Here is a 22,829-nt window from a genome sequence, read left to right as displayed (position 1 = left end):
GATACAAACATTGAATCAACCTTCAATTTCTACTCTTACTCTCCAATTCTCTCTCTCTCATAATCTTCTTCAGGTCTCTCCAACTCTCTCTCAAGTTTGAATCCAACTTTCACAATTGCACAAGTACTGAGAATGAGATGATATGAGATACATATATATATGAGGAGCAACAAATTCTTGGTCATAAAGGAGCAATATGCATGCCTTGAAGAGTTACATATGCCATTTAGGGCAGTACACATGCCTTTGTAACTCATGCCATTAAGGACGTACGCATGCCTTAGTAGTTTCTGCCATAAAGGAGAGAATATAACATATGCATTAAAGAGTGCATAAGAAGAATCTTTTATATCGTTGTTTAATGGGTGTGTAAGAGGAATATTGTTGAGAAATCTAGTGCATTAATATTAGTTGATTTCTCTTCCATTAGTCACTACTTGTGCATGTTTTTTACTTGTATAGATTAGGATCTTCTTTACGTTATATTCTTAGTGTTCTTCTTCATCAAACAATAACCAAAGCATGAACATAAATAGACAAGAGACACAGCATGTAGGCTATGAGCCAGGGCCAAAACTTCCCACCCTTTGAGAGTAAAACTCGCACAAATTCTTCTTCTAGAGATTCCAATTGACGAATACCAAGACCAAGATCCTTGACCTAATAACCTCTCCAAGATCAAGACACAAGTTCTCCTTCGCTCCTCTTCCACATCAATCTTCTTTGTATCTAGACCTTCTTCATGAGATAGTACCGAGACCTTGTCACATACTGGTGATCTTCTTCCAAGATCATCACTGTGGTATAGCACCAAGACATTGGGAGGATGTCATTGTGATATCATAGAAATCTTGCCAAGCTTCTCTGAAATATGATCTCTGCAATTACACCAAAACATAGAGACCCTTCTTGTACTTATACCAAATTGTGATTATTGTAGTCTTCTCTGAAATTACTCCTTGTTGTACCGGGACAGAGTTTCACCTTTGTCACTGTAATACAAACGTGTTGTTCTTCTTTGTTATTGTGATGTATCAATCAGAACTCAGAAAAGGATACAAATTTTTGTTGACTGAGATTAGCCTTCTTCACCTCTTCGTTGTCCTTTTTATTCGTACCTGTCTTCTTTGCTACCCTTCTGAAAAACTAAGAGACATGTGACCCAAATTATGTTCTGTGGAATAGGCCGAGGTGCCTATTTATAGTGGTTTGTCTGTCATATTAAGCCGACATGAACTTATGAAGTGTTGTGTCTTCAAATTGTAAGCCGACATGAGTTTGTTACTCCTTTTTGAAGCCAACATGATAAGGAGGACTTGTGCTTATCGTTGGAGGGCTCTTTGACAATGCTAATGACTCATATACATTTGACACATGCCCAAGAAGGGCTCTTTATACATGACATTGACTCTATGACTTTTAAAGACAAATAGGCCCTCAGTGGGAGCCATCTAAAATAAAATCACTTGCTCATGAAACGTGTGAAGCAAGGCTTACAAAAATAATTTTATTTTCTTCATTACATCATTTACAGAAATCACAATTACATGTCATTATGAAGACCGAACCTAGTTACACTTTTCAACACTCCCTCTTAACTAGGGAGGTAGTCATAATGGTACTTGGTCATTCACAATCTGAAGAATTTCTCATAAGAAGAATTTGGATTTGTAACTCATTTGTATAGCATCATATCAACCAGCGTTGTTATATATCAAGGCCTTGACTAATAGCTCTATCTCTCCACAAAATCAGAGCACAATGCTGGCGAGACCAATGATTTATAGACATACTCATCATTGTCTTTCTGAGAACATACCCCACCCACGTTCACTCAGGATATGCTCCATAAGGAGTATTCTTTTCTTGGACTCCCCAGTCCCACAAAGAATATCAGTCCTCCACGACTACTCTTACTATTGGATGCCCTATCTCATCCTCAAAGAGCACCGGATGCCAAATTATTACACAATCCTCCATTCTATCTTCCTCAACGAAGAACAGAACGACATGTCTATCTCTCATTTTCAAACCATGAGGACATATTCCATTAAAGGAATGTACTCATTCCTATCACACAAGAATGTACCTAAGCTCCTTTCTAAGGAATTTTCCAAGTTTCTTCCAAGTAAGAAACTTCTTTTCAGGCTCCCTCTTAACCAGGGACCCATCAGAGATTCTCATGTGGAGATCTTGAAACAACCAACTGCTTGAAGAGCTCCTTCCTCCAATGTCATGAATTTCTTCTTCGTTAAGGAGTCTTCATCTTTGGGAACTTCTACATAGGGCACAGATCATCCATCACTTTTATCCATGAGTTAGTCATGTTCTTAACTCATTAGAAAGTGATCCATCAGATTTTCCATCTGGCTTTGCTTCATGTCATTCTGCTTTCATGCCATATTTTTCGGAAGGACATTACATCCTTCTATATGGTCTACTTGGAAGTCATTCACAGATCTTCCCTTTGGTAGTCCTACATAAGCCCAACCAGATGTTAGTTCAAAAATAATCAATGAATACTTCAAATCAAAATTACCTTTGTGATGATCTTTCACCATGACATCTTCTTGTAAGTATCAGCATCTTGCATGCAGATTGACACATCTCCCACAGATATTCAGTGTCAAGGGTCTCTATCTTTTTCCGACTTCCATCAGAGTCTTCACATCTTTCCAAGATATATTATAGTCACATCTTGGACTTCAGATGTTGAATACCTTCTACCATCATTGCATATTACCATGATCTCTTCCTGTCTCTTCACACACTTCATTCTCAGGAGCTTCCACTCAGAGTTCCTCAATCGTAGTCAACCACATCATACTTCATATGAGGACACATTAAGTTGATTTCATCTAGTGTGACACATGCCTTCTGACATTCTTTCATAGGAGGAGATTCATTTCCTTTGATCATGTTTCAAAATAGAAGTAGTGATCCTTGTTACATACAACCATATGACATGACTTTATAATAAGCATACATACCTTATTTACCTTTGTTTCAGCAGCTTCCTTGATTGAAAAGATCTTCAACCCCTTGATCTGCTTCATCTCTCATGTCATCATACCATCATCCCATGAACTCCACAAATTGGAGTTTTTGATGAAACACTTGCTTTCTCTCTAGATCGGTGAATCCTCCAATGAGGATTCCATCTCGCATATCCTTATTCAACAAATGTTTCCCTTTTAAATAGATGTATGATGAGACTTGTCCTGGATGACTTCTTCCTTTGATTTTTCAATGAGGTCACCAAGAGCTATATCCTTCAAAGTTGACTATCAGACATCCTTCATGTTTCCTATGGTGATGTCACAAGCTCTTGTTTCTAATGCTTCCATGATGCCACGATGCATCTTATTATTTATTATAGCCATATCCTATAAGGTTTAGGAGCTATGACAAGAAATTTTGTGAGGAAGACTATCTTAGTCGAGATCTCTTACTTCCTCTTTTCTTGGACTTCCTTTCTTCAGCTTCCTCCACTTCTTCGGTGATATGGGCTTCTTTTCTTTCTTTTGATATTGTCCCTTTAGGACAATCTATCCTGTAAAGTCCATAGTCTTTACTTCCATAGCATTGAATCTTAGTTATGCTCTTCTTTCTTTTCCAAAGGACCAGAATTGTTAAATTGGCAACTAGGGCCAAACTCCATGTGGGTCAACTTATTTATGGTAGCTGATATTTTATTGGATCCCTCTCATCAAGAGGTGTAGGATTGATCTAAAGGTCATCTGAGTCCGATAAGTATTTATGGAGATATGAATTTATTTTGATTGTGGATTTATTATCAAGCCGACCAGCACCTTATGTAGGCTCAAAAGCCCAACCGACGTGACTATTCAACCTCTACATTTTTAGTATAAATAAGAGAGGATTTGGAGTCATTAGAGGACACACTCTTTAGGTGATCTCCTCTCCACGTCTTGGGTTTTTGGAAAAGGAGAGATACTAGAGAGTATGATGCCCTAGATACAAGTACGATGCCCTAATCCAGCAATTATGTGGACAGTTAAGTGATTCCCTAGATACAGTTATATGCAATCAATATAAAGGAGCCGCAGTCAAAGCATATGGAACAATACGCAGTTCATAATGGAAGTGAAACGATGTTTATACGCTGGACATATTACGTTGTTCATGGTTCATGATATATACGTGACATTTCTATGCTCTCTACACAGTCAACGTAATGCTCTCATCATCTATACGCAGAGAGACCTTACAAGCAGTTGGACATTGATACACAGTCAATGTAATAGAAGAATATACGCTGGCTTAATAAGCCCTAGCCGCAGTCACAAATGAAATCACTTGTATATACGCTGCAATGGAAACAGAACTTGCCCTAATTATACACAGGGCAGAGATCCTTACACGCAGTTAGATTATGGAAGACATTATGTTGTAATAGGAGAAAATTCATACGCTGTAATGAATTCATCTAGCCGCTGTTATGGGAGACAATTCATATGCTAAAATGGGTACATCTAGCTGCAGATCATGGAGACTGTAATACGCATTTCATGGATGTAATACGCTGTTCTAATTGGATGTGATACGCTCTTCATAATGGATGTGATTCACTATTATACGTTGTCATATAAGATAAGTTCACACAGTCATATATGATATGAGACACGCAGTCATTGTGATGCCCTAATCACTAGAGAATCCTTTCATGCAATTAATATACACAGGGCAGAGACACACAGTCAACGTGATACCCTAATCACTGTCAAAGTGAGGTAGCCGCAAATCAAGCATGAAGGAGACACAGATTCATCATACCTGTGTATATCCTCGAATGAAGAAAGTAGGATGTATGTGATCTGGGCACATCTATCTTATATAGATGAGGCATAAATAACTTCGGTTAAGGACACAGTGTATGAATCATCCTCGGTTTCTCAAAACTCAATAAAGATCACGTTGATAGCATCATAACAATAATGTGGATTTACGCTAATTCAGTAAGTCTACATGATGATGAAAATCCTTGGTGGCATCCCTATAGTAGCCCTATCACAATGAACAGCAGTGATAGAACTATAATAAAGATTATGTTATAAGTTATTGTCCTAGTATAACTCAGATCGATGATAGTCTGAGATCCTTGGTATACCAGTAAAAAGACTCAGTCTCAACATAATGAGAATGATAAACAGTCTCCGATCATGATGATGGAAGATGCAGCATGATGATGCACAAGCAGCATGATGACGATGATTCATACTAACAGGGGCAACATATGCACAGGCAGCATGATGACGATGAGTCATACTAGCAGCGGCAGCATAGTAAGATGCAGCATGATGGTGCTACACGATACGGTGCAGCAAATGGATAAGGTGCAGCACTATGATAGGTGAAGAAGTCACCTTAGAGAATCAGTTGAAGCAATATGTCTTCAACTGATCTCTGTAGATATCATAAGTCAAAGTATTGACTTCTATTGTAAATGCACTCTCTCTCTTTCTTTGTTGAACTTTGAAGAACATAAAAGAAGAATTGATCAAGGGTTTCCCCACACATTGTGGGGTTTGTCCCCGGCTAGCTCCACATCTTGTGTCCTCTTGTCTTGGCATGTCTTCTGTGATTTATATTGATGTTCTATCTGCAGTTTATATTAATGCTGATGTGATTGCTAAATGTGAAAATTTAAATAAATTGCTCTAGCATAGAACATACCATAACTTAACATGGTATCAGAGCTAAGGTGAAGACAATGCCCAAGCAAGAGTGTAAGAGCAATCACCAAAGACAGTTTGGACAAGACGGAAGGATCAATGGGTTCCTCATAATTCACATAAGGTGAAGTTGAAGCAGAGCATATTATCAGAATGGCGCAGCGGAACTTCTGATGGCCTACCTAAAGATCACTTCATTGGGAAGTTCAGATCTAAGGGTGGAAGGAAAGGCAGATGTCTTGGTTATAAGTTCGGCCCTTATGCGAAGGAGTGTCTGAATGGCAGAGATGCAACTCATCAAGGACAAGGCCGACTCTTCAAGGAAGCAAGAAACCCCTGTAATGGAAGTCGAAGGTTTTAAGGTGGCATTTGTCGATGGAAAGGTACGTGTTTAAAAATAGAATTTTCAAAGATGCTTTTGAGTTCAGGGTTGGAAGTCCATTGACACATAGCACCGGAGGTCTGTGAGTCAAAAGGTGACAAGGAAGAGCATGAAGGTACATGTCTGAGATGTACCGAAGGAAAATCTTATAAGGGGACCATCCCCCTCATGCCACAGGTCCACAGGTTTGGAACAACCCAAGGAATTTGAGATTCATGAACGAGAATCTCATGTATACAGATGGTAGAAAGCCCTCTATGGATTAAAGCAAAACACCCCGGGTATAGTATGAGAGGATTGATAGCTGTTTGATGAAGTTGAGATTCACTAGGAGTGAAACCAATCCAAATCATTATCTGAAGGCTGTGGATGATAGACCTCTCATACCAGCACCTTATGCGGACAAACTATTTCTGACAGGTGCAGACCCTCTCATTTGCAGAAGTAAGAGGGAGTTGGATTCCGGACATATGTTTTGCAGTTAGCACGGTGAGCTCATATTTGGTTGAGCCTCACTGGATTAGTGCCAAGAATCTTCTGAGATATCTTCGGGGCACAATCTCTCATGGATTGAGATACACTGCCGGAAATATGAAACTGCATGATTGCTCGAATGTTGATTGGGCAGGCAATGTGGAGGATCACTGGAGCACTCCTTAGTGTTGTTCCTCTTTGGATTCTGCTTCTAAGCAAGAAGAAAAAGTCGGCAGTTATAAGCACCGCCAAGATCGGATACATATCTACGAGTATGATCTCGTATGAAGCTGCCTGGTTGGGGAAGTTCTTCAGTGAGCTGTTTGTACAAATGATGAATACCACTGAGATTCTCTGTAACAACCAGAGGTGGGATTCAATTATTGAGGAATCCCATATTCGACGATTGCTCCAGCAAATAGACATCAAATACTACCTTATCTAGTATATGGTAAGTCGATGAGTAAGGAGGATCCATCGCACTAAGATGATGTACAGGTCACTAAAGCCCCGGGGGAAAGATCAAATCTATGATTTTCTCGAACGACTTGGAGTTGTCAAGAGACCCTTGCACAAGGGTCCTGCATATTGCATCCATTAAGCTCTGAGAGCTCTGGGGGCTTGTAGTTCTTACTAGAGCAACGTACGACCACAAGGTGACTCACCCTCCCCTGGTGGTGCGCACTGAGACAAGATGATTCGCTCTCTTGTGGAACAGGATGATTCGCTCTCCTGTGTAACAGGATGATTAGTTCTCCTGTGAGGCCTGGATTGATGTGTTCTCCATGGCGATTGTAGCAGGATTGATGTTTTCTCCTGTGAGGCCTGGATTGATGTGTTCTCCGTGGCAATTGTAGCAGGATTGATGTGTTCTACTGTGAGGACGAGATTGATTTAAGTTCTCCTGTCGAGGCATCCTACCCATGCAGTCTGGGACTCATGGGAAGTACCTCTCATCTGATCAATAAGCAGGGAAATGAAGTTAGGGACCATAGTAGTACCGATGGACGCATAGCTGTATCTACTGTACTCCCTATGCTAGGGTGACCTCCATTGATCCAGGATCAATGATACTAGTCTGGGACCAGTGTAGGAGTTGTACCATACTATGACGCTGACTTCAGGTCGGTTGAGACTGGTCTGGGACCAGTGGTACATACTCTGAGACTAACTTCTATCAGTGCAGTACTGGTCTGGGACCAATGAGAGTGGTACATACTATGACGCTGACTTCGGGTCGACAGCGACTAGTCTGGGACCAGTGGTACACTCTCTGAGACTGCAATACTGGTCTGAGACCAGTGGTAGGAGTTGTACCATACTATGACGCTGACTTTGAGTCAGTTGAGACTAGTCTGGGACCAGTGGTACATGCTCTGACACTGACTTCGTGTCAATGCAGTACTGGTCTGGGACCAGTGAGAGTGGTACATATTATGAAACTGACTTCAAGTCGACTGAGACTGGTTTGGGACCAGTGGTACACTCTCTAATACTGCGATACTGGTCTAGGACTAGTGGTAGGAGTTGTACCATACTATGATGCTGACTTCGGGTCGGTTGAGACTGGTTTGGGACCAGTGGTACATGCTATGAGACTGACTTCCTGTCAGTGCAGTACTGGTCTAGGACCAGTGAGAGTGGTACATACTATGATGCTGACTTTGGGTCGGCTGAGACTGGTCTGGGACCAGTGGTACACTCTCTGAGACGATGACATTGGTCTGGGACCAGTGGTAGGAGTGGTACCCACTATGACACTGACTTTGGGTCAGTTGAGACTGGTCTGGGACCAGTGGTACGCACTCTGAGACTGACTTCGAGTCAATGGAGAATGGTATGAGACATTCTCGATCAATTCTTCTTCTTCATAGTTCAGCAAAGCCAGCAGAGTTGAGCAGATCCAACAGAGCTGAGATGAGCTGAGCAGATCCAGCAGAGCTGAGATGAGTTGAGCAAAGCCAGCTGAGACAGCAGAGCTGAGCAAAGCAAAGCAAAACCAGCAAAGCTGAACAGAGCCAGCAGAGCTGAGCAGAGTTGGGTAGAGCAGTGCAGGAAACTGATGGCAGAGATAGTACAGTCGGACTTATGGATCAACGAATGGAGTTCTCCCTAGTTGAGAGGGAGTGTTAAATAGGCAACTAGGGCCAAAATCCATGTGGGTCGGCTTATTTATGGCAGCTGATATTTTTATTGGATCCCTCTCATCGAGAGGTGTAGGATTGATCTAAAGATCATCCGATTCCAATAAGTATTTATGGAGATATGAATTTATTTTGATTATGGATTTATTATCAAGCCGACCAGCATCTTATGTAGGCTCAGAAGCCCAACCAACGTGTCTATTCAACCTCTATGTTTTTAGTATAAATAAGAGAGGATTTGGAGTCATTAGAGGACACACTCTTTAGGTGATCTCCTCTCCACGTCTTGGGTTTTTGGAGAAGGAGAGATACTAAAGAGTATGATGCCCTAGCTACAAGTACAATGCCCTAATCCAGCAATTATACGCACAGTTAAGTGATGCCCTAGATACAGTTATACGCTGTCAATAAAAAGGAACCGCAATCAAAGCATATGGAACAATACGCAATTCATAATAGAAATGAAACAGTGTTTATACGCTGGACATATTACGTTGTTCATGGTTCATGATATATACGTGACATTTCTACGCTGGACATATTACGCTGTTCATGGTTCATTATATATACGTGACATTTCTACGCTCTCTACACAGTCAACGTAATGCTCTCATCATCTATACACAGAGAGACCTTACAGGCAGTTGGACATTGATACGCAATCAATGTAATAGAAGAATATACGCTGGCTTAATAAGCCCTAGCCGCAGTCACAAATGAAATCACTTGTATATACGCTACAATGGAAACAGAACTTGCTCTAATTATACACAGGGCAGAGATCCTTACACGCAATTAGATTATGGAAGACATTATGTTGTAATTGGATAAATTCATACGCTGTAATGAATTCATCTAGCCACTGTTATGGGAGACAATTCATACACTAAAATAGGTACATCCAGTTGCAGATCATGGTGACTGTAACATGCATTTCATGGATGTAATACGTTGTTCTAATTGGATGTGATACGCTCTTCATAATGGATGTGATTCACTGTTATACGTTGTCATATAAGATAAGTTCACGCAGTCATATATGATATGAGACACAAAGTCATCGTGATGCCCTAATCACTAGAGAATCCTTTCACGCAATTAATATACACAGGGCAGAGACACGCAGTCAACGTGATACCCTAATCACTGTCAAAGTGAGGTAGCCGTAGATCATACGTGAAGGAGCCACAGACTCAGCATACCTGTGTGTATCCTCGAATGAAGAAAGCAGGATGTATGTGATCTGGGCACATCTATCTCAGATAGATGAGGCATAAATAACTTCGGTTAAGGACACAGTGTATGAATCATCCTCGGTTTGTCAAAACTCAATAAAGATCACGTTGATAGCATCATAACAGTAATGTGGATTTACGCTAATTCAGTAAGTCTACATGATGATGAAAATCCTTGGTGGCATACCTGTAGCAGCCCTATCACAATGAACAGCAGCGATAGAACTATAATAAATATTATGTTAGAAGTTATTGTCCTAGTATAACTCAGATCAATGATAGTCTAAGATCCTTGGTATACCAGTAAAAAGACTCACTCTCAACATAATGAGAATGATAAACAGTCTCTGATCATGATGATGGAAGATGCAGCATGATGATACACAGGCAGCGTGATGACGATGATTCATACTTGCAGGGGCAACATATGCACAAGCAGCATGATGACGATGAGTCATACTAGCAACGGCAGCATAATGACGATGATGTATGGGCAGCACAGTAAGATGCAGCATGATGGTGCTACACAGTAAGGTGCAGCACTATGATAGGTGAAGAAGTCACCTTAGAGAATCAGTTGAAGCAATATGTCTTCAACTGATCTCTGTAGATATCATAAGTCAAAGTATTGACTTCTATTGTAAATGTACTCTCTCTCTCTTTCTCTGCTGAACTTTGAAGAACATAAAAGAAGAATTGATCAAGGGTTTCCCCACACATTGTGGGGTTTGTCCCTGGCTAGCGCCACACTTGTGTCCTCTTGTCTTGGCATGTCTTCTGTGATTTATATTTATGTTCTATCTGCAGTTTATCTTAAAGTTGATGTGATTGCTAAATGTGAAAATTTAAATAAATTGCTCTAGCATAGAACATAACATAACTTAACAAGAATTTTCCAAACTTCCCTTTCTTTCTTGCAAATGTTTGAGTCCTTTAACCTTCAACACTTTTGCCTTCAACTTGTCTTCTTCTATCTTGCGTAGAAACCACAAGTTGTCGAATGAGGTAACTTTCTTATCCCCATGGACATTTGTTACCTTGTTCATAAGTTAGTGCACTTAGAACAATGATGATTATCTGCTTATCATCTCTCCCAGATCTCACAGTTGAGATCTTATGAAGATATCCCTTCATTCTTTGATACCTTTGATTTGTGTAAATCAGATCTAAGTCATGTCACCTTCTTTATCGCACCTTCAGATAATATTCTTACGAGTTTATCATATACATCTTCTCTTTGATGTCTCCAATATTGCTATACGAGGGAATCTTTCATAAGAAACCCTTTTCATGAATTCACAGGAGACCTTTTGATATGTTGAATGACTTCACCTTCTTAGAGGACCATGTCTATCCTCCTTTTTCATACAAGGAATTTCGATGACCCAACCATCCTTGAAAATACGAAGTTATTTTACCAAATTGATTGAAGAATGAAAGATACTTACTTAACAAGTGAAGATGAAATCCTCTACTTTATCACTTTGATGATGGTTGAAGAAGATGTATTTGTTGCTTCCTTGGATGATCTTCTTCAAGGGCAAGGAGAGGAACCTTGCTTGAATGAGAGGGAACTTGCCTCATAGCTTTGAAGATGATAATGCCTTCTTGTTTTCAAGATACTTCAACTACTTTGGTAGTGAATGAGTGCAGATCAGAATTGCTACTAGGGTTTCAGATTTCTTCAAGATGATGTGATCTTCATCTTTAAAGTCCTTCGAGCTACCTTGCTTTGTAGATAACTTGATGAGGGTTTTTGTGGTCTTTTGATGATGATTAGAGGATCCAAAACCTTTGTTGTTGTAAACTGCTTCTTCGATCTAGGGCTTTGTCCTTTAATGTAGATCTTGAAATTTTGCTTTGATAATCTTCGACTTGCTTTGATGCCTTTCTTGAAACTTGATGCTTGAGTGTCTCTTTGATTAGATGCCCTTCCTTTCACTTCAGCACCTTAGCTCTTATACCATGTTGAGAAATCTAGGGCATTAGTATTAGTTGATTTCTCTTCCATTAGTGACTGCTTGTGAATGTTTCTTATTTGTATAGATTACGATCTTCTTTACATTAGATTCTTAGTGTACTCCTTCATCAAATAGTAACCAATGCATGAACATAAATAGACATGAGACATAGCATGTATGCTGTGAGTCAGGGCCAAAACCTCTCACTCTTTGAGAGGAAAACCCGCACAAATTCTTCTTCTAGAGATTCCAATTGACGAATACCAAGACCCTTAACCTAGTAGCCTCTCCAAGATCAAGACACAAGTTCTCTTTCGCTCCTCTTCCACTTCAATCTTCTTCCTATCTAGACCTTCTTCATGAGATAGTACTGAGACCTTGTCACATACTAGTAATCTTCTTCCAAGATCATCACTCTGGTATGTCACTGTGATATCACAGAAATCTTGCCAAGCTTCTTTGAAATATGATCTCTACAATTACACCAAAACAGAGAGAGACCCTTCTTGTACTTATTTCGAACTATGATTACTATAGTCTTCTCCGAAATTACTCCTTGTTGTACCGGGACAGAATTTCACCTTTGTCACTGTCATCCAAACTTCTTGTTCTTCTTTGTCATCGTGATGTATCAATCATAACTAAGAAAAGGATCCAAATTTTTGTTGACTGAGATTAGCCTTCTTCACCTCTTCACTATCCATTTTATCTGAACCTATCTTCTGTGCCACCCATCCAAAAAACTCAAAGACATGTGACCGAAATTATGTTCTGTGAATAGGCTGAGGTGCCTATTTATAGTGGTTTGTCCATCATATTAAGTCGACATGAACTTATGAAGAGTTGTGTCTTCAAACTGTGAGCCAACGTGAGTTTGTTACACCTTTTTGAAGTCGACATGATGAGGAGGACTTGTGCTTATCGTTGGAGGGCTATATGACAATGCTAATGACTCATATACATTTGACACATGCCCAAGAAGGGCTCTTCATACATGACATTGACTCTGACTTTTAATGACAAATCCTAAGGCTCTCAATGGGAGCCATCTAAAATAAAATCACTTGCTCATGAAAACCATGAAGTAAGGAATACAAAAATAATTTTATTTTCTTCATTACATCATTTACAAAAGTCACAATTACATGTCATTATGAAGACCGAACCTAGTTACACTCTTCAACAAATATGCCATGCTTTTAATGAGTGCGTAATGTTGAGAAATCTAGGGCAGTGAGATGAGATGATTTCTCTTGCTTGATAATTGTTTGTGATGTATTTTTAATTTTCTTAATTTACTTCTTCTTTCCTTTATTATAATTAGTGTTCTCTATCATCAAATAGCTACCAAAACATAAAGAACACTGTGACAATAGGACACAAGATGTAGGCAGTCAGCCAGGGCAGAAACCTCTCCAGTTGGGAGGAAAACCCGCAAGAATTATTCTTCTTATATAATCTTCAATTGACAAATTCCAAGACCCAGACCCTTGATCAACAACCCCTCCAAGGCCATGTCAATCCTTGCTTCAAGTCAAAAATAATTTCTTCTTGATAACGCTGCAATTTCTCCTTCTTCCTTAACCCTCGGCCCTGCAATCCAAGTCTGAGATTCTTAGCGTCTCTTCCTACAGTTCTTGGCTTCCTGTAAATGACTGCAACTTCCCCACGTGTGACTGAATTAGGGCAACTTTAACCATTTTCCTCCTTCGCTTGGCTTGTGCTAGTCTTCTTGTATCTTTGGCTTGCAAGATACCCCTTTTCTTTGACTATTCTCAGCCTCCTAAACTTGACTATGCCTCTGATTTTTTGCAATAGGTTGAGCCCAAATATCCTCGGACATGTGAACAAAATTAACCCAAAAGAAAGTCTTGAAATTACTTTGCTCTTCCTTCAATCTAATCTCCTCTTCTTCGCTTGACGAGAGGTTCTTTTCTTGCCCAATTATCGAACTTCTGAGATCTTGAATCCATGCTATCTAATGTGATCGATTATCCTTGTATATATAGGCTTCTTGAAACATCTATTAGGTCGACTTCTCTCTGTTTGTTAGACCGTCTTGTCCTTTTGAGAAGGCCGAACTTGGTCTTGGAGGGTTCCTTGACTTTCTATTGACTCAAATAATTTTTCTTACAATATGTAACATGCCAAAATGGGTCAATCATACATGACAATGACTCATAAACCCTAGAAGCTCTCAATGGGAGCTTGAACTATAAAAATAAATTCTTCTTGAACATGAAACCCATGCCTCAAGATCAACAATAATATATTTATTTTTCTCATTATATCAAATACATAAAATCATGATTACATATGTCATTATGAAGACCGAACCTAATTACATATTTCAACACTTCCTCTTAGCTAGGGAGGTATTCATAATATATTCAAGGTACTTGGACATTCTCAATCTAGCATTGTCACAAAGCAAGGCTTTGAATAACAGCTCTATGTTTCCACAAGATCAAAGCACAATGCTTGTGAGACCAATGATTTATAGACACCATCTTCATTGTCTCTCTTGGAACATACCCTACCCGGGTTCTCCCAAAATATGTTCCACCAGGACTATTCTTATCTTGGATTCCCAATCCTCAAAGTATATCGGTCCTCTATGACTACTCTTATATTGGATGCCCTACCACATCCTCAAAGAGTATCAAATGCCAAATGCTTACCCAATCCTCCATTCTTTCTTCCCAAGTGAAGACAAGAATGATGTGTCTATCTCTCCCTCTCAGTTAGGGAGGATATATCCATTCCTATGAAGGAATGTACCCATTCCTATAAAAGGAATGTACCGAAGCTCCCTCTTATCGAGGGACTTGGCCAAGCTCCCTCTTATCCAGGGACTTGCTTCCAACAACTTTTTTAGGTGGAGATAATCAGCGACTTGAAATGCTCCCTCTTTCAATGTCATGAATTTTATTTTCTTTGTTATGGAGCCTTCATCTTTGGGACTTCTTCGTAGGGCACAGACCATCCATCACTTTCATTTATGAATCATGTCAGTCATGTCATCCTTCCTTTCATCGGAAAGTGATCCATTGGTCCATATCTTGCCTGCCTTCATAAATTGCTACCTTCTTCACATCATGTTTCCTTTAACATATTTCATCCTACCACATGAGTATTAGTTATAGATGACATCTACAGCTCTTCCTTTGGTAGGCCCACATTAGCCTATCTAGATATTGTTCAAAAATCAAGAATGAACATTAAATCAAAATTAACTTTGTGATGGTCATTTTATAATGACATTTGCTTGTTGTAACATCAACATCCTGCATACATATTGACAAATCTCCAAAAATTAAATTTCAAGGGTCTCTTTCCTTTATAAGACTTCATCAGGGTCTTCATACCTTTTCCATGAAAATGTGACGGTCAATTCTTCTAGTCGTCGGATGTTGATTTCCTTTTCTATGTGACCATAGTTGCATCTTTCACTATCTCTCCTTACTTTCTTCACATATTGTTTCCTAGGAACTTCCAACCATAGTTCCTTCATTTTGTCAACCACTTCAAATTCCATATGAGGGCTTCTTATGTTTATTTCATCTAGTCAATATGTGAACCATGCCTTTGTGCATCCTTCCTGTAGGTTCTAACCCTGTACAAAAATTACCTGCAGACCAATTCTTAAAACAGAAAATATACAATGGCGAGAACATAAAACAAATATACGCCGAGATTTTCCCCTAGATCCCAAAACCGGGACTACGGTTGATTTTTCATTATATTCCTTTCAATGTTACAATATATATATATATATATATATATATATATATATATATATATATATATATACATGTCGAAGCATTCATAAACCCCAATCGACTAACCCTGGATTAGAACATAACCATAGTTCCCTAACCAGATCTACAAAATACCATGGGCAGAAAACCATCATACCCAAAACCATGTGCAAAACCCATGCACAAAACCATGGGTAGGTTCGCCCACTGTTTTTGGGTCCCCATTACAAAAAATAATCTCGAACCCCCTGTGACCCCCCCCGCTGCGCCCCTCGCAATGTATAGCGAGTGGAGCTAGTCATGGAAAGAATACAACACACACCCAACACTTCAAAGGAGGAGATCCCTTTCTCTTGATCATGCTCATGAGGTGGAGCATTTATCCATGCTATTTGCAACTATATGACATGACTCAATTTTATCAAATACAAGCACACATACCTCATCTCTTCTTTTTGGTCATCTAGACTTCCTTCAACAACTTTCTTGATTGAAAGACCTTCAATCACCTTGATTTGCTTCACTTTTTTTGGACATCATACCATCATCCCATGAATCCCATACAAGGTGGAATTCGAGACACTTGCTTCTTCCAATAGGTGAAGCTTCCAATGAAGATTACAACAGAGGATCTTGATCATCCTCATCTTGGAAATGCTCCTTCTAAATGATGTATGATGAACTCTATACTAGATGACTTTCTTCTATCCATAAGTACTACTTGTGCTTTTAATGAGGTTACCAAGAGCTACTTCCTTTTAACGATGACTGCATCAGATGTTTTACTTTAGCTATTTTTCAAGCTTCCTATATTGATGACATGAGCTCTTGCTCCAATCGTATACTATTATGATGCCATTCTTAATGTGATGCATCCTATCATACTCTATTGACTATAATTATTTTAACCATGGCAGAGATTCTACCTCTCCTTGTTATCCATAGATCTATGACTACATCATGAATAGAGTCTAAGGATCTTAAAATTCCGTATAGTTCCCTCTTTTCATCATGTTTATCAAAGGAACAAACCATCCACCTTTACTTCTTGTACCTGCAATATAGCTTAACAAGTACCCCAAGCAAAGAATACAACATGATGCCAAGATTTCTAGGGTTTTCACTCAATCAAGAGGTCATCCTAGGGCTTCTAAAGTTCAAACCCTAGATCCAATTCTATTCCCTCTTTATGTCATGCTAGGGTTCATTCTCCCTAGAATACTAGCAAACCCTAGAATCATATCAAAATATCTTAAAATATATCATACATACCTTATGATTACTCACCTTTGTCAAGATGACTTGTAATTCCAAATGCCATCATCATTGATCTTACTTCAGGTGTGAGATATTCTTCATTGTACTCATCTGCTACTTCTTCCAAGGATATGATTACCATAGAGATTTTGTTCACTGATCATGGATCCGTGTTCCTATAGCTTCACAGATCTTCATATAAGTGATATTTGTAAGCATATCAATGTTTACAGTTTCGACATCTGCTTGATGACTATATTGCTTTCGGTCTGCTTCCTCGAATCTTTCAAACTTCAATAAAGTGATTAGATATATATGAGATAGGTGATTGCCACATGTACTTGGTCACCACAAGATTTGAACTTGTAAGTATATTAGAGAAGTAATGTCACAAGGACATATTTTGAAAATGAGATCTATGTTATCACAGAGATAGAGAGAGATGTTCTTCAACCTTTTAGCAAGTTTAAACTTTTTACAAAGAATAAGCATATGGTTTATGAATCCCAATTTTTCAGAGATGAGAATCTTATCTACGTATGCCCAGATCAGGTTTCGGGATTCTTGATGAATTTTGGATTAATGTTACCTTTTGGAGTTCCCTTTATTAGCTTCGAGCAAGGAGATTTCAATTCTTGAATGGAGACTTCAAGATAATTATTTTTACCTTAGAATCTCAAATATGTGGTTGATGTATGATTGACTTCATGTAACGGTGCCAATAATCAGACTCTTGCTCCTTGTAATGAATTTTGGTCTTCAAGAGATGGTTGACTTCTTTTATTCAATAATTTGGTGCTAGGATGCCCTAGTTCTTCCACAAGTGAGAGGAGTTATAGCCCAGAAAATTAATCCTTATTTCTTTGATCTTCCTTTTTCTCTTTGATGATTGAGGCCCTTGATAATATTTTCATGCTTTGGTTCTTGAATGTCCTTTATTAAGCTACCCTTCTTTGACTTGTCACCTTAGCTCTAATACCATCTTGACAAATCTAGGGCAGTGAGATAAGATGATTTCTCTTGCTTGATAATTGTTTGTGATGTATTTTTACTTTTCTTAATTTACTTCTTTCCTTAATTATAATTATAGTGTTCTCTATCATCAAACAGCGACCAAAACATAAAGAACAATGAGACAATAGGACACAAGATGTAAGCAATCAACCAGGGCCAAAACCTCTCTAACTGAGAGGAAAACCCTCAAGAATTCTTCTTCTTATAGAATCTTCCATGGACGAATTCCAAGAACTAGGCCCTTGATCAACAACCCCTCCAAGACCATATCAATCCTTGCTTCAAGTCAAAAACAATTTCTTCTTGATAATGTTGCAATTTCTCCTTCTTCCTTAACCCTCGGCCCTGCAATCCAAGTCTGAGATTCTCATCCTCTCTTCCTGCACTTCTCGACTTCTTGTAGATGACTGCAACTTCCCCATGTATGATCGAATTAGGGCAACTTTAACCCTTTTCCTCCTTCGCTTGGCTTGTGCTAGTCTTCTTGTAACTTTGGCCTACAAGATACTCCTTTTCTTTGACTTGTTTCAAGCTCCTAGAGTTGACTATTCCTCTGATTTGCTGCGGTAGGTTGAGCCCCAATCTCCTCGCACGTGTGAACAGAATTAGCCCAAAAATAGTCCTGAAATTATGTCGCTCTTCCTTCAATCTAATCTCCTCTTCTTCATTTGATGAGAGGTTCTTTTCTTGCCCAATTATCGAAATTCTAAGATCTTGAATCCATGCTATCCAATGTGATCGATTAGCCTTGTATATATAGGCTTCTTGACACATCAATTATGCTGACTTCTCTTTGTCCCTTAGGTCAACTTGTACTTTTGAGAAGGGCGACTTGTTGCACGATTTTGACTTGATCTTGGAGCATTCCTTGACTTTATGTTGACACAAATAACTTTTCTTACAATATGTAACATGCCCAAATGGATCATTCATACATGACAATGACTCATAAACCCTAGAAGCTCTCAATGGGAGCTTGAACTATAAAAATAATTTCCTCTTGAGCATGAAACCCATGCCTCAAGATCAATAATAATAAATTTATTTTTCTCATTAAATCAAATACATAAATTCATGATTACATAGGTCATTATGAAGACCGAACCTAGTTACATATTTCAACACGTAAGAGAAAGCATAATGTATCCATTAAGGGAGAGAAAGTAACATATGATATAAATGAGGTGAGTTACAAATGACATGATTGTGTGCCATGATTGAGAGACATGAATTTCCTTTTAATAATAATATAATAGTATCATAAAAGATAATAATAATAATAATAATATTGACGATTAAGTCAAGATTGAACTATTAGGATTGATTAATGATAAGTTAAATGATTTTCCATCAACTATACTTGATTACCAATTGATGCAAGGTGATCTACTATTTTTGGAAAGTTGTACATGAGATGATAGACATGACTTTCTATTTTTAGAATGTCACTCGAGAATTGTCAGAAATGAGATTTTAGACAAGGAAATTCATCCCTGAGCTGCCAATTTTCAACACTTGTGCATTGGTATAACCATGTAATTTTATCCAAACCTGCATATGAACTATGTTGCCAGGAAACGTGGGTGCGGGGACGGGGACGAGGACGGGTGCGGGGACGGGGACAGCATTTTTGAAAACAGGGTGCGTGGGTTCGTCAGGAAATATAATAATATTAAATTTTAATAATTATATTTTATAAATTATAAATTATAAATATATAATTAATAATATATATGAAATTTGAATTTGCATATTTTTTCAACTTTAAATTTTAAACAAGAAAACTTTAATGATAATCATTTAAACATGCATATTATTAATTAATATTTCATATATATATAATTAATAATGTATATGAAATATATTAAAGTTGAAAAAATATAATTAATAATATATATGAAATTTGAATTTGTATATTTTTTCCAAACTCGTTCTGATAATGCATAAATGGACCTGCTTACCATTTTCATCTGATGGCAGTCTGGCACATGCCTTCAGAATAATAGTGAAGATCACCTGGTTTGGATTTATGCCAAACCAAAGCATTCTGCCACAAATTGGAAAGCATCCATGCAACAGTTGTGGTCAACATATCCTGCTGTCATTGAGTTCCACGAAACCACATACCATGCAAGCATCCTATCAAATACAGTTTTGCAGGTCAAACTTGTTCCCTAACTCTATATTGCCATATTAACATTGCAAGCATCATTATTTGTCTGATCACACTGCTATAATGTCCATCCTTTTCCATGCTTCCAATTTCTCTTCCTATGCTTATCTTTCATTTTATTTTCCAAATCCAATAGAATTTCAGACCTTTCTCAATTGTTATGTTACATGTTTGACCCTCAAACACAAGTCCCCAGTATTAGCTACCATAAAAAAGAGTGAAATTAGTACAAAGTCAATTATACAGCTTGCTGGCAAGCGTCTTTTGTCAAGCCAACATATGAAATAATACATTACAACTATAAACTATAATTCTTGTATGTCCATTAATGTCTGTTCTCTCTATGTCCATTAATGTCTGTCTATGTGTATGCATCGATTTGTGTGCATACATCTACATCTTATATGTATTTATGTGAGATTTGAATTTCAACACTTCTCATCATGAGCAAAAATAGAACAAGAGTGTCTCTGAAAATGCCTTTACTGCTATTTATAAGTCATTACCTGAAGCTCCAAGGAAACAAAAAGGTCTCTAACTGAAGCCCGATCCCTATTCTGCCCAGACAAGCTCTCTGCAATCATATATCCAAGGAGGTCGACAGTCCACTCACATCTTTTGTTCACTTGAATATCTTGATGTAACTTCAACCTAAAAATTTTGAAAATACCCATGCTACTTCAAACTTGTTGTATGGGCTCTTGTCCTTGAGAAATGCCCTAGGGATATATAGCCTTTGGCATGATACATGAAAACAGTAAACAGTCCTCAAACCTCCACTCCCTTTGTAGAGACACCAACAGAATAATATAGCACTTCCAGCTAACTTATTTTACTTAAGCCTCAATATAAATCCCAAAAAAACAGAGTTGAGGAAATAATGAAGTGGATTAAATCACTCAGGACGGTTTTCTGCATGGTGACCTCATTTATGAACTTGGCAGAATAGTGGCAATTACGACATATGCACTTCTTGCACTTTTGATGAGACTTCAGTGGTCTTTACAACTTGCTGAAAAGCACAAACAAAATATAAGCTTCTTCCTCTTGTAAAACAATGCAAATTCCTACCACTCCTATTGCACATCATGTGATGATCACTACCACCTGCTCCTGTTTCTAATCATGCAACATAAAGTGCACATCAGGTACATCCCCTGCTTCCTTCATCAACCTTGTCAGGCACTGCAATTCTGCATAGATCTCCTCTGTCTGTGGGTGTGATCTATCTCCTACAACAAATGTATGCACTTTGTTCTTAACCTCAATCCAACTATATATTATTAATTATATTTTTAATATAATTTTTTTATGAAGAACCCAAAGAACCCGAAGAACCCAAAGAACCCAACCCGAAGAACCCGAAGAACCCAAGAACCCAAGCACCCGAAGAACCCAAGAACCCAAGCACCCGAAGAACCCAAGAACCCAAGAACCCGTTAAAGGAAAAGAACCCAAATTTTTTTTTTGAAGAACCCGGTTCTTCTAGGTTCGTCTGGGAAGAACCCGTACCCGAATCCGGTACTTGGGTGCGGGAACCCGGGACGGGTTCGAGAACCCCACCCCCAGGTGCGGGTACCCATGCAACACAGCATATGAATGGGATCTAGCATAATGAAGTCATGAACCCAAGCACCCGAAGAACCCAAGAACCCAAGAACCCGTTAAAGGAAAAGAACCCAAATTTTTTTTTTGAAGAACCCGGTTCTTCATGGAAGAACCCGGTTCTTCTAGGTTCGTCTGGGAAGAACCCGTACCCGAATCCGGTACTTGGGTGCGGGAACCCGGGACGGGTTCGAGAACCCCACCCCCGGGTGCGGGTACCCATGCAACACAGCGTATGAATGGGATCTAGCATAATGAAGTCATGATTCGCTACAAAATCATCTAGGTGTCATAGATTTTCTAAGGGTCATATCAAAAGATCCATGAAATGAATATTGGAAAGTTTTGGTAGAGGGAATATTTACATAATTATGAACATGCCCACCAAAAATATAAAATATTTGGATCATGATTTGAAGACAAATAAATATTTATTGGATCAACAACATTTTGACTTGGTAAAATTGCTAGAAAACAGAGTTGGGACAGCCAACTTTTGGGAGACCAAATGGATAGATCCTTAAAACTTGTTTGTAGGGTATACTCTCCTATGAATTTAGTTTGCAACGAAACTTGAATTATTTCATTCCAATACTGTACGAGAAAGTTATGCCTTAATTGTGAATTGTCTGTCATAAATATGCATTAACAAAAACTTTGTTTCCTAGGTTGTTCATCGGTGTACTTGACCCATCAATTCTTCATGTTTTCAAAATATGTTTCTATTGGAGATACCTAAATTAATCTACTCACATATTGAATTGAAATCAAGTCAATCCGTTCAGAAACGAAAAAGTTATGCTAAAAAACATGACTGTTGATCTAGGCTGGAAATTGAAAACAGCATACCCTGCACCCTGTTTCTCAAAATGTTTGACACATAGTTTCAAATCATTTTTAAAACTTAATTATACTGGAGATATCCCTTTGAATCTACTTCAATTTGCCTTTGAAATCACTCTAATCAGACATCATACGAAAAACTTATCAAAATACCGTCGAGTAGTCTAGGCTGGCCACCACTCCCTAGCTAGTAACAGTAAAAAAAATCAACAAATCCTTCAAGAAATTTATTTTATATGCATTACTTGTAAACATTTTAATGTTTATTGGAGGAAGAAAGTCCT

General features: G+C 38.5%; 1 protein-coding gene across 3 annotated transcripts in view; it reads right to left on the bottom strand.

Moving 5' to 3' along the window:
• Window positions 1-22,829, bottom strand: part of LOC149230188 (mRNA capping enzyme family protein) — a 222,091-nt gene that overhangs the window by 25,298 nt on the left and 173,964 nt on the right. The window lies entirely within an intron of this gene.

This window comes from Pinus tabuliformis, chromosome J (assembly GCF_031772625.1).
Source record: "Pinus tabuliformis cultivar Carrire ecotype Pingquan chromosome J, CPIR1, whole genome shotgun sequence".
Taxonomy (NCBI): Eukaryota; Viridiplantae; Streptophyta; class Pinopsida; order Pinales; family Pinaceae; genus Pinus; species Pinus tabuliformis.
The sequence above is the reverse complement of the archived record's forward strand: the minus strand, read 5'-3'. Positions and strand labels throughout refer to the sequence as shown.